The 12686-nt window shown below is 40.1% G+C and overlaps 1 protein-coding gene across 2 annotated transcripts in view; it reads left to right on the forward strand.

Annotated features, from left to right (window-relative positions):
- Positions 1-12686, forward strand: part of NAA16 (N-alpha-acetyltransferase 16, NatA auxiliary subunit) — a 64469-nt gene that overhangs the window by 1566 nt on the left and 50217 nt on the right. The window lies entirely within an intron of this gene.

The following is a 12686-nucleotide window of genomic DNA, read 5'->3' on the forward strand; positions in this document are numbered from 1 at the left end:
TAAGTGATTATTCTCACTAGTAGCAAACAAGTTCACAGTAGCAGTCACTTGTAAAGTTTTTTCAACTGAAGAGCTTTTTGGGAGATCATATTTTAGATGGAGTTTTTTTTTTTATTATTAAGCAGTGGATAAAACTTGTGAGTTAGTGCTTAGGCAAGGACAAGAGGGATGCAGAAAACTTCAGTGGATACAGAGATTTACTTTCTTTTCAAAGCTTTCAGAAGGCTTTAGGTGGTGCTGTGTAGTGTCAAATCACAGTTCCTAAAGTGTTAATCACAAAACTGTTGGCTTGGCTCTTCATATATTGTTGCTTCTTGAAACTTAATTTCTTATTACTTTTTTTCTAGCTAGCTCTCTTTCATGATGCACTCTCTTTCTGGAATGTTAATGTCTACATAGTAAAAAGAGAACCCTTTGGCTGCTTGACATGTCTCAGTATTTTGATGTAGTAGTATAGCTTGTGGTGCTAAAGGCTGTTTAACTGATCCAGCTCTTGCTTACTTTGGCACTGCCAGAATACTTAAAATGCCCATAGCATCCCTAGTGATTTCAAAAGTTGGGGGCATTTTGGGGGATTATGTGGGCGGCTGTATAATAAGACCTTACAAGCATGTAGTGATTTAATGAAATGGAACAGATGCAAGGAAACTGTACTCATATATTAAGACTTAAGTATTTTTATGAATGCTCTGCAGAGAATTAGCAGTTGTGAAATGGGAAACTCATTTGGAGAGCATTAGAAATACTTCAGAGTGAGTGACGTGGTGTGTGTATGTAACATATGAGACAGGTTATCAACGGTCTGAACAAGATGCCCACAACCAAGCTGACAGAGCTGCCCTGAGTGTTGTGGCCTCTTGGAGTTCAGAGGAAGCTGTGAAGTCTGCTCAAGAAGCTGAGTAAATAGTCTCTAAGCCACATCAGTTTGTGTGCATGCATGCTTGGCAGTGCTTGAAGAAGCTGACTTAAAACTAGCAGTTGGGTGATTAGGGAAGTAATAGCAACTGTAATAGCATAGGTAATAGTTCTGTTTGCTCAGGAGTACTGTCCTAGAGCTCATTTCTTTTGCTGTCCTGACTTCCAAGTCTGTTTTGTTTCTTAGGCTTGGACTAAGACTCTTCTGCAGAGACTTTTTCTCAGACTAGTTGCTCTTGCCTTGGAAGATCTGCTGATGCTTGCAGGTGTGATGTTGTTCAGGATGAAGGGGCTGAGCAGCTTCAAGCTTTTATCTTCCACTTCTCAGTCTCAGAGAAAGCATGGATGAAGTATTTGAAGTATTGCTCCTCTGTCATGGAAAGAGAAAGGCATCATAAACAAGAATTAATACAGGAATGCTGGTGTGTTTCTTGCCATCTAAAATCAGACTTCAGCTCAGGTGATTTTCTTAGTTAATGGGGCAGATGCAATCTAAAGCACATACTCATGGTAACTTAGAAATGTTTCTTGTTAAGGTTGAAGTTTGGTAATGTGTATTGGGTGTTTACTTCTAGTAAGCTTAGGCAGATCTTCTGTTTTTTGTATTTAAAATAGATTTGTGAGCTTGCCTTGAGAGTATGTTTCCATTTAAGCTGCTTTGATTTTTTTTTTTTTTCCCCTCCTTCACCCTAGAATCCAGATTGTAAACTGTGTCTAATCTTAGAGTTAGTTTAAACATTGGCTTTATGGAATCAAATCAGCTCTGTCTGGATAGAGTACAGTTAGTAGTCTTTATAAGTGCTTTAGGGAAAAGCCTTGGGTTTCTTGTAGTACTTTCTTGGCTTACTTGCCAAATTGTTTCTATTTTTAAGGAATGCTTAGTGTCTTCTAGTAACTATTGGTGTCCCCAGGTAACACACAGTATAAGGTCTTACCTGATGTTTGTTTCATGTCTAATAACTGAGGATAGTATCATGACTGTAAATAACTAATCCTTTGATTTCTTAGTGAATTCCACTTATTGTTGTTGCATCAAATAAGGTTTGCTGTTTTAATTGCAGTTGACTTCAAGTAATAAAACACAAAAAGTTCACAAGGATATCCCTTGCAGCAGTGACTTGTTGCTGCATAGTTCACTCAGTCACGTAATTTCCATCTTCTGGAGTGAGGAGATCTTAGCAGTTATTTAAAGTGCCCTCTCTGAGGAGTTGTTTAACTTAGTGTCCTTTTTGTTCCGCAACTTCTTCAATAATCTTGTGAAATTTATTCTTTGATAAAATATAAATATACAAGTGTTTGTAGAAGTTATTAAATTAATTTTTATTTGTAGAATTCTAAGAGCTTTTCTTAAGCTTTTATTTAATTAAATAATAATGGATTATAAGCATGCAAAATAATCAGTCTCCTAGTAATGATGTGGGGGAGTTACGGAACTATTAAACTCAATAATTGTGAAGGTATGTTGTTATGCTAATTAGTGCCTCCCAGATGAGATGAATAACATATCTGAGGTAGCCATTGTAATCCACCACAGGAGTAGTGGGTGTTTGAAGTCATTAAAGATGCCTTCCTTTACAGAGAGGAGTGTGGAGCAGTCAGGTAAAGTCTTCTTGGTGTAACTTATAAGACTGATTAGTGGTGTGGTTGCTTCTTGTGCTGCTAAGGACAGGCAGCCTAGGAAGAGTGCAGGCCATTTCCTTGATATGGACTTTGAAGAGAGGTGGTGAGGATGCCTGACCAGCTGCATTCTTCTAATATGACAGAGTTGTGGAGGATAGGTAACAGACTAATGATTATAGTTAGTAAGACTTTCATAAGGGAAGATGACACTACACATTTGTCAGTAATATGAGAGAGTCTGATTTGGAGAAGACTTTATCCTAAGTAAATATTCTTGTTTTAATTTTTCAAAAGGAGTTTGTGAAGGTCATCATGAAAGGCTCGTAAAGCAGGCTTCTATGGAATGATGGTGGTTGTTTCTTCACTCTGGACTTTCATACAGGAATTTTCCTTTAAAAAATGGTAATTTTTCAGAGTTAATTCCCCTTGTGCTGGATATTTTTCCTAATTGGTGGTGGTTATAGCGCTGAATAGCAAGAAGAGTTCAGTTGTGCTGAACTATTCAATGCACAAAAAGTGAAGGCCACCTGCAAACATGCAGAAGTACTTCACATTTCTGGAGTAAGTTGAGTCATAACAAGTAAAATTGGTTGTAAATTTGGAAATCCTAATTTAATGCAGACCTACTGTGGGCTGTAAGATGGATTGCCTCTAAGATTTGCAGTTTTAGGGATATTTGAGGTTCTGTTAAAACAGTTTTCTTGTGCAGTAGTTGAAAACCACTGAATCCTGGGAAAAGAAAAACACTGTCATGCCACTGCTCCAGTATGTTGCAAGTGTACATTTGCAGTGTTGTGTGCTTTGCTCTTTCCCCTGGCCCTGCCCCCAAGCCTCTTGAGAAGAAGGAGGCAAGTATGAAATTACCAAACAGAAGAACAGAAGATGCAGAAGTTATGAGCAATCTGGAGAAGTGTGGTGGTTTGAGCCACCACAAAAATCCAAAATTCAATTTCCAGGCTTCCCCCACCCCTTCCCATAATTTTATCTCAACACTGAAGAGAAACTTTCAGGCAAGAGGCTTCTATAGGGGAAAGGGGAAGTATATATACCTTTATTCTACACGATAAATACTATACAAGCTAAAAGCAACTATATATAGAATATTATACACTTCTATCAGTCCTTTTAAGCTTCTCCTTCAATTCAGTCCAGGAAAAAGCCCTTCGGGGCTGATAGGTACCCAGTCTCTCTCTCATGGGAGTGTTCAGGTTCCCCCACCAACCTCCCACTGTTAGCTCAAGTCTTTTCTTCCTCACGAAGTCCAAGATGAAAGCTCTGAGTCCATCCTCCTTGGTTCCGTGCCATCTCTGCTGTGTGATTCTCTCTCTCATACTTCAGTTCCGTGCTGCTGTAGTTCAGTCAGCCTGTCACACATACGTGTCTTGGAATCTTCATTCCTTCTCTGAGTTTTTGGTTACCCTCCGTTTAAATCACTGCAAGGACATCCTCCGGGCCTCTCTCTGGTCCATCTCCAATTTCGCCTGGGGTTATCTCCCTGGCACTGAGCTGCATTCCGCCCGTCCACTTGGCTCTGCTCCAATGCTGAGCCTCTCCTCCACTTTACAGTGAGGAAAATAAGAAGCCCCCTCTGCAGTCCAGCTGCAAAAGGTGTGGGGGGAAAGAGGGCTTGGCTGCAAGGCCTGCCCCTCTCTCTCCCACTTACCTTATGTTGTGAGTCTCTTTTCTCACAACAAACACACTCACTCCAGTGATGCCTCCAACCCTGGCTTAGGCAGAGTTGTGGGCCACAGGGCCCCCCTTTCCCCCGGAGGGGAAAGAAAAGGGGCTCTGCCACCCCAGCCTTCTCTCACACTCGCACACACACACAGCAGCAGAAAAAACAGCAACCAGACAGACTGATTGCCAACAACTTCTGCTCGTTGTGTATATATGATTTTTCAGCAGGAGCAAACAAGATGAGCGGTGATTGACCCTCCAGGGAAAACTGCCCTGGCACCCAATCACCTCTAGGCCCCCCAGCTCCCAGGGGGGGCAGTCTGAAACTATGACAAGAAGCTAAGGAGAGTCTTGCCTATGTTCAAGCTATCGTGCTTACTTTTTGTTTTGGTAGAAATAGTGGCTGCAGAGTAGCAGGCTCTAACAAAAAGTTCTTAGCAAAAAGGTAGTTATACTGTGGAACTCTTTGCTGCATGATGTATTAGCTAAGAGGAGGTTTGGATGCCATAGGGGATGTGTGTGGGCAACTGCTTTTTTTGTGTGTGTAAAGGATGAAGGACCACCACCTCCCTAAGATCCTGCTATATGGTGAACTTGCCACCGGCTGTCGCAAGAGAGGAGCCCTGAAGAGGATATACAAGGACTCCCTGAAACAACATCTCAACCTTGGCCATATTGATCAACATAACTGGTCTACTCTGGCCTCCAATCGGGAGGCCTGGAGACACACCATCTATAACGCTGCTGATGCTTTTGAGAACGCACACAGGATCACTCTTGAGGAGAAAAGACAATTCAGAAAGAATTGTGCCTTGCAGAATTTACCACCTAAGGAGTCTTTCTGCTGTGCCTTTTGCAATCGGACATGTCTGTCACGTATTGGCCTCATAAGCCACCAGCGCGCTTGTAACAAACATGGGTAGAGCCCTTCCCAAATCTTTGTTTGCGAAGCCCAGCCATGATTGAAAGGTACACCCTTTGGCTCAGAGGGTTGGTGACATACAAATAGCTGGAGGCTGAACATTCTGTAAGAACTGCAGCAATGCACTTCTTATTCATAAGGGTCTGTTTATGCATCCAGCACTTGTATCTTACCAGGTGGGTCTGATCTTGCTGGACAAATCTGTATAATTCATGCAACTTTTTGTCTGAATCACTGTGTAATTGAGTATGGGATGTTGAGATGAAATTGGAAGTTTACACTGGTAATTGTCTTGAACTTGCTTTAAGATGTCTAAATAAAAGCATAACTTTTAAAGCCTGATGTTTATTTTTGTGTGTATGTATCGAGTCCCACAAAACAGTGCTGATCTTCATGGTTTAATTTACTTAACTGCTCACAGATGCAGTTCCACTAGCTTGTGGAGCCACCTGCTTGGTCTGAGTTCTTGCTAGGCAAATTGCAGTTCATCCCAGGAAATGTGGCAGATTGGTCTCTCCAGTACTTCTACACCAAGTGCAGATTGAAAACTAATGAAAAATATGTGACAGGGTCTAGTTTCTGGTGTTGCTGTTATGCTTTGCAGAGGCATGTGCATGTTCATAAACAGTAGAGAACTCTACTGCCTCAAGTAGTGACAAAGTTACAGATGCTAACTACTTCTCAGAGCTCTTTCTGCTCTATGTTCTCTTGTTTCTGCCCTTTTGAAGCAAAGGATATTCTAGGGATTCAAGTAGTATTGAGTGTGTGCACAGCACGAAATTAGGCTAGGTCTTAATTTAGGGCAAGCTTATTGATCATAGCTTTTAAAAGAGGTATAGTTTATAGGGCTTTTAAAGATGTCTATGATAGTAAATATTGAAACAACATTCTCTTATCATACATGTTCTTTCAAATAATAAATACATCAGTTTTATTCTGCCAATACTAAAGAATACAGACAGCAGTGATTACAACTGTTATTGTACATAATGCAGGTGGTGGTGTTTTTGTGTTTTCTGTAGATTTGAACTTAAATAATTGGGAAAAACTGGTTAAAGGAAACAATTCTGTTGTATACAGAGAATCATGATAATGAAAGCTTAGATATTAGTGACATCAGTACTTTGATGAAAATGTTACTACTGTATAATGCTGGCAGCTTATTCTGTTTGTACACCACTGTCTGTGATGTGACTCAGCACCGTTCTGCATTGCTAAGTCCCTGGGTCTGGGGAAGAACGATGTGGCCTGTCCATTTTGAGAATTGAAGTGAGAAAGGATGTATCTAAGTTGCTTTCCTCTTTTTATTTCAGCTGATAAGGTTAACTGCTCTTATCAGCAGACCAGTGGGGGTGTCTGTGCATGTGTAATATACCTGTAGGGCATTGTCCTAGTTACAGGGGTTGGGACCAGTTTATCATTGTGTGACTATAACCAAAACTGTATATTCTGCACCCTCTATGTAATTTCTGATGGACTGTTAATAAATGGATGGATTGTAGCGGCTAGCCAGGGCACACCTGACACCTCAGGCTACAAGCTGGGTGTTAAAAAATGCTGTGAGGCAGGGGAATGTTTCTTTGTCTTCACACCACTGACTCAGCTGAGATAACTCCCCTCCAGGGAGGCACTGCACCTTCGCACCCAGCCTGAGGGGTCATCTCTGCTAATGGGCCATACTGGACTGGCATTATAGGCAGCTGCAACGACCTATCAAAGATTCCAGAAATATCCCATGACTCACAGAGTTAAATCACCCATACTGAAACTCCCTGTCCTGGGCATTCCCACCTCAATTTGAGCATATATAAACTTTGGGGTTTGGGACTTCTGGTACCACTCATCGGATCAAGACGAGGACCAAAACTCTGACAGGAATGTGACTGCGACTCTCAACAGGACTGCAATCATCATCTGAACCAACAGGTTTTCCTTTCCTTTTACTCTGCACTCACGGGGGGCACGTGGTTTTCAGCATGGGGGCTAAGAAACATTGTTCTGTTCTTGTCCCTAGATCCTGGGTTATCCATCTGTCTTTGGGGGTTTAAATCAAGTTTTCTCTGTATGATTGTATTTATTTTACTCTTTTTAGTAAATTGTAACTCTGTCTTGTAATCTCTCAAGCTGGGTTCATTTCTCCTGCTGATTTACTTTTAAACCAGCCCAGGCATGGGAAATGGGTGGAAGAACATGTTGTTACACTGGAAGTGTTGTCCTGGTACTACAAGTCTAAGATGCTGTGGGAGGGCTTTTTTCGCCTCCATGAGCTGAAGCTCCTTCCAGCTGATAGTTGTTTTTATTTTTCATTCTCTGAGACATCCGTGAACTGAAATCAGTGTGGAGAGGACTGCTGTTTGGGAAACCGCATGCAGAGGTCCCTAGTCTGTCTCTGGACATTAGTGGTTATCATGATGCTTTCTTTTCCTGTATCAGTATTACATAGTATCCATATATTTTGTGATATGAGAAGCATTTCCAGCATGGGTGCCAAACTCTTTCAGAACCTTACCGTATATAATTCAAACAATTTACTGTCAGACCTTGCGGTCAAATTGGTGAGTAATTTAGTAATTATTATTTATTAGCATAGAAACATCATATAGTGAGTTTTGCCTGAAATCTAACAAAGGTACTTGGACAACTAATTTTATTAGCTGCTGTGAAAAACATAGGTTGTCTGTTAGGTGCAAATGGCATTGTTTTACAGATGTGTGATAAAACAAGGAAGGCTTTTTAAAAGGTCCCAGTGTTAAATGCCAGTTAAGAATACTGACAGTGTGCTGATGTTGCTGTATTGATTGTACCTAGTTTTGGTCAGAGATGTGTATTAGTAATTTGATCAGCCCCTAAATACTTGTCAAATAGCTCCCAGGAAAAGTTGCTGATCAGAATCAGAGTCATTGATAACTGAGATTTATTTTTTTTTTGTTACTGAACTTGTTCACCACTGTGACTTGGAGAGACTTCCAACGTTCCTTCCGTAAGGCTTGGTGTGTAAACCTTGTCCTTTTTCCTTAGGCTCTAATGTTCCACATTTAGTTCTTGAGTTCCTTCCTTATGCAGCACCCATGTCAGTGTTGCACGGGAGACATACAGTTGAAAAAATTGAAGATGTAAGCATTGAGAACTTAAGAGTAATTTTTTTTTTTAAACTACTCTTAGCTGTTGCCACCCCCCCCCCGCCAAGTTTTACACCAAAATCTTGGCAACAGGAGTGAAGACACTACCTGGCAAGAAGAATGTTGAAACTTTCAAGTGCTGAGAGGTCTGCAAGCAGGATTATATGGAAGTACAGTAGCATGGAAGATTAACTTAAAGGAGTTTTATGAGGAGTGGCTGAGGGAGCTGGGTCTGTTTTGCCTGGAGAAAAGGAGGCTCAGGGGTGACTCTATGGCAACCCGAAAGGACATTGTAGTCAGGTGCAGGTCGGTCTTTTCTCCCAGGTAATAAGTGATGTGACGAGGGGAAAGATTTATATTGGATATGAGGAAAAATTTATTCACTGAAAGGGTTATTTTGCATTGGAAGAGGCTGCCCAGGGAAGTGGTTGAGTCACCAACCCTGGAGGTACTTACAAGGCATGTAGATGTGTCATTTAGAGACATGGTTGGTGGACTTGGCAGTTTGATTTGGTGATTTAGAAGTCTTTTCTGACCTAATATTCCTATTCTATCTTCTTCTAATAAAGCTTGAAGCTGTGTTTATTCAGCTATGTAAAAAACAGTTAAACTAGTTGAAAGTCCTACTTTTCACACTGCTGGTTCTGATGTTGCAGCACATTTCTGGCAAGGCAGCCTATTGATGTGCAGACCTATATGAGTAGAATGTGAGCTGTACAGGAGGATCTGAGAATAGTTTTAAAGTGTTGGCAGTGGTTTGGATTTTGTGTTTGATAAGTTCTTGTCAGGAGACAGCAAAACCAATTTTTAAATTGTGGTATTGTTTTTAAAGAAATTGTGCATTGGTTTGGAATGGACCTTTCAAGGCCATCTAGTTCAACCCCTCTGCCATAAACAGTGACATGTTTAACTAAATCAGGTTACTGAAAGCTCCTTGAATGTTTCTAGGGAGGAGACATATGTAACTCCTCTGACAACCTGTTCCAGTGTTTCACGATCCATATTGTAAAATATTTCTTTCTTATGTCTTGTCTGAATTGACTGTCTTTTAGTGTAGAAACATCACCCCTTGTCCTGTCACAAGAGGCCCTGTTAAAAAGTTGTCCCTATCTTTCTTATAAGCCCCCTTTACACTTGCTCACCATAAGACAAGTCAGTGGAAAATTTGGATTGACCCTCTTCACTGCAGCTGTGTTAGTCACAGACCATCTTAAATAATTTAAAATTAGTAAAACATTTAAGTTGATCAAGGAAGCCTGAGTGCTGTGTTTAACACTGCTGTTTGGTTTGATGTCATAGCTGTCCTCATTCTTTGAATGAGATACTACCTTTTATCCAGCCTTCACATGAAAATGATTTATGAAATGTCATTTTAGTACATTCAGGGGCAGTAGTACATTCAGGGCCAAGAAGTGAGGAAGGGAGTTGGTTGCTGCAGTCTCTGAGTAGCTAGTTGAGATTTTTTTTTTTTGTTAGAGGACTTCTCAGAAGTGAGTGTTAATATCTGAGGACCATAATGAGATGTTCTTCAGCCACAAAATTGCCAAACTCTGTTTTAAACTATGGCTTCAGTATGTGAAACATGTAGCTGTTCTCGAAGTAGCAAATGCTTTTTCGAAGTAGCAAATGCTTTGTCTAGGGAGATGTAGTTCGTAAAAGAATCCCTTTATTAACCTGATATTATAAACAGTTACACTTAATGTACATGTGAATAACATGATTGAATAGTGATACATGAAGTCCTGTTTTATAAGTAATGTTAGTGAGTGAGTCAGATCCCTGATTCTGTTTATATTTAGTAGTGAAAGGGGAGTTTGTCTGTTTTAAGGGTGGAAGTGTTTATGTCCTCAAAAAAATTACATCATGCAAAAAAATAAATTAGATTTGTGAGTGGCAGTTCCTTAAGTAGAAGCAGCAAAGCACTGTAATACAGGAATAAAGTTTCTTCTTTAGTTTCTTCTGAAGTTTTTCTGTTTTATTCTTGTTACTATTACTTTTTACCTTTACAGTCATAGTTACTTCTTAGATGCAATTCCTATTTGACATCTTTGTAGAGGCACTTGATACTCCCCTGAAAGTACAAAAATTATATGTAGCTTAATTGTGTGGCAAAGTCTGCACGTAGATGATATCTTTGAGTTGGTGTTGAAAAAGGAAATAAATAATTATGAGATTTTTGCCAGAGGAGGTAACATCCTTCCAGGAGCATCTGGTAGCAAGAGTTCTGGATAACACTTTGGCCTTGCCAAAATCTCCCTTTGAGGTTTCAAGTGTGTAAACATTCATGATTTGGCTTTAGTTTTAGCAGGAAATGATTGCCATAAAAGGGTGATGGAGAGCATCACATAAAGCATAACAGGTAAGGTAGCGTAAAAAATACAAACAACAAAAAAAGCCAACCCAGCATATTAGCTTGAGGTTTTAGTAAACCAAAGACAGACAATAGTACATGCATTTTAGCTACATTTGCCCTGATTAGTAAAAAGACTTGAGAACATGTATGGAGACATCAGGCTTCTCAACTATGAAATGCCCATCTGTACTACAAAATGAGTATCATATACCATCAAAGTCTGGTCTCCTGTAAACAAATTGCGGGTGGAGCATAGTGTGCTCATCTAGTTTTTTGACAGACAGAAGTTTGAAAGTAGTCCATTCATGAGGTTGGGATGCTTTAAAAGCTTGTCCATGTAACTGAATCTGTCAGCCTTTCAGTGTGTGCATGTGTGTAGGTATATATGAGGAGAGATAAATAATTTGTGTTGCTGAGCAAAGCCCTTTTGTATTGGTATACTTTTAAGCTAATGTATTGTTATAAATACAGAACTTATTTCCAAATGCATGTGCATATATGTATTTGGAGGCACTGGGGCTAGTAAGTCACCTTTTCCTTAACCAGCAAGACTTGACCCATAAGCATGGAATGCACAAAGTTGTATTTCATGCTCCTTATGTTTCTGTAGTCAAACTGTCTTTTGACAAGCAGGTGGTCAAGAAATGCTTTGTGTCTTGTTTTTGGGCTAAACTGTTTATTGACAAGCACTATGAGTACAATTATATTCTTATGAGGCTGAGGAAACTAGGATTATTTAGCCTGGAGAAGAGGAGGCTTGGGGATGACCTTATGACTCTCTACGGCTACCTGAAAGGAGGCTGTAGCAAAGTGGAGATCAGCCTCTTCTCCAGGTAACAAGAGACAGGACAAGATAGATATGGCCTCAAATTGCACCGAGGGAGTTTGAGTGGATATGAGGAAAAATTTCTTCACTTGAATTGGTTCTCCAGCATTGGAAGAGGCTGCCCAGGGAAGCGGTTGAGTCACCAACCCTGGAGGTATTTACAAGGCATGTTAAATGTGGCATTTAGGGATATAGTTTAGTGGTGAACTTGGCAATACTGGGTTAAAGGTTGGACTTGATGATCTTAGAGGTCTTTCCTCAACCTAAACAAAGTATGCTGGTTGTCTTACCAGCAAACCAAAAAAACTGTGAATATTGAACTTAGTCTTCCTCTCAATGTGGAGTGCATTAATTTCTCTCCCATTCATCTGTTGGGCTTTGGAAAATGTGATCTTGTCTGTTCTCCAAAAATCACATTTGTCTATAATTATCTTAAATTCAGTGCCTGAAACTGAATTCTATTGGATAAAAATGTCAGAACAAGGATAATGGATCTATTTTAAGTGCACACTTGACTCAAATAGCTTCTGGTTAAGCACTGCTGTATATTTGGAATTTCACTCAACTTGCAAGAGTTGCAGAATTGTGGATCAGTGTTCACTATTCTGTTATTTTTAGGCTTACCTGTTTAGAAAGCATAGTTGGAGCATTCTTGGTATTTTCCTAGGATTCTTAAAAAAATTGTATTAAGCAGCTTATGTTAACAAAACAAGTAGATGAATGGGAAAATTTGACCTCCTAGAAGGGACTCCCGAGTTTTGCCACAACCGGCATTATTTTAGATAAGGTGTGGAAGCTAGTTCTCAGTTAAAAAAAAAAATCTCAAAACTCTTCTGTTGCTTTTGTTTAGATGTTAATTCCCATAGTATAACTATTTGCCTTTAATGGGAACCCTGTGGCCATCCTGCCATAAGTCAGTCAGGCAGAGCAACCTGATCTACTATCAAAGTTAGCTCTCTTTTTTTTTGTTGGTTTGTTTTTTTTTTTTTTTGAGAGGTGGTTTTGATGACCTCCAAGGGTTCCCGCTGACCTAAATTATTCTATGATTTGGTCTGCACTTGGTCATGGTTAACAGCAGGTGTCTTGAGTTTCAGGCAACAAGAACTTAAAAACTGTCTGCAGTTAAGCCCTTCCTCACAGATTGGAGGAGGATCCTTGTTTTGTCACCTTAGCTGATTACCCAAAAGTGAGCTCAGGCGTGTTTCTGTTGCTTGTGCCCAGAAAGCAATGTATGATCTGTTCTGACTGCAAAGG

This window comes from Pseudopipra pipra, chromosome 2 (genome assembly GCF_036250125.1).
Source record: "Pseudopipra pipra isolate bDixPip1 chromosome 2, bDixPip1.hap1, whole genome shotgun sequence".
Lineage (NCBI taxonomy): Eukaryota > Metazoa > Chordata > Aves > Passeriformes > Pipridae > Pseudopipra > Pseudopipra pipra.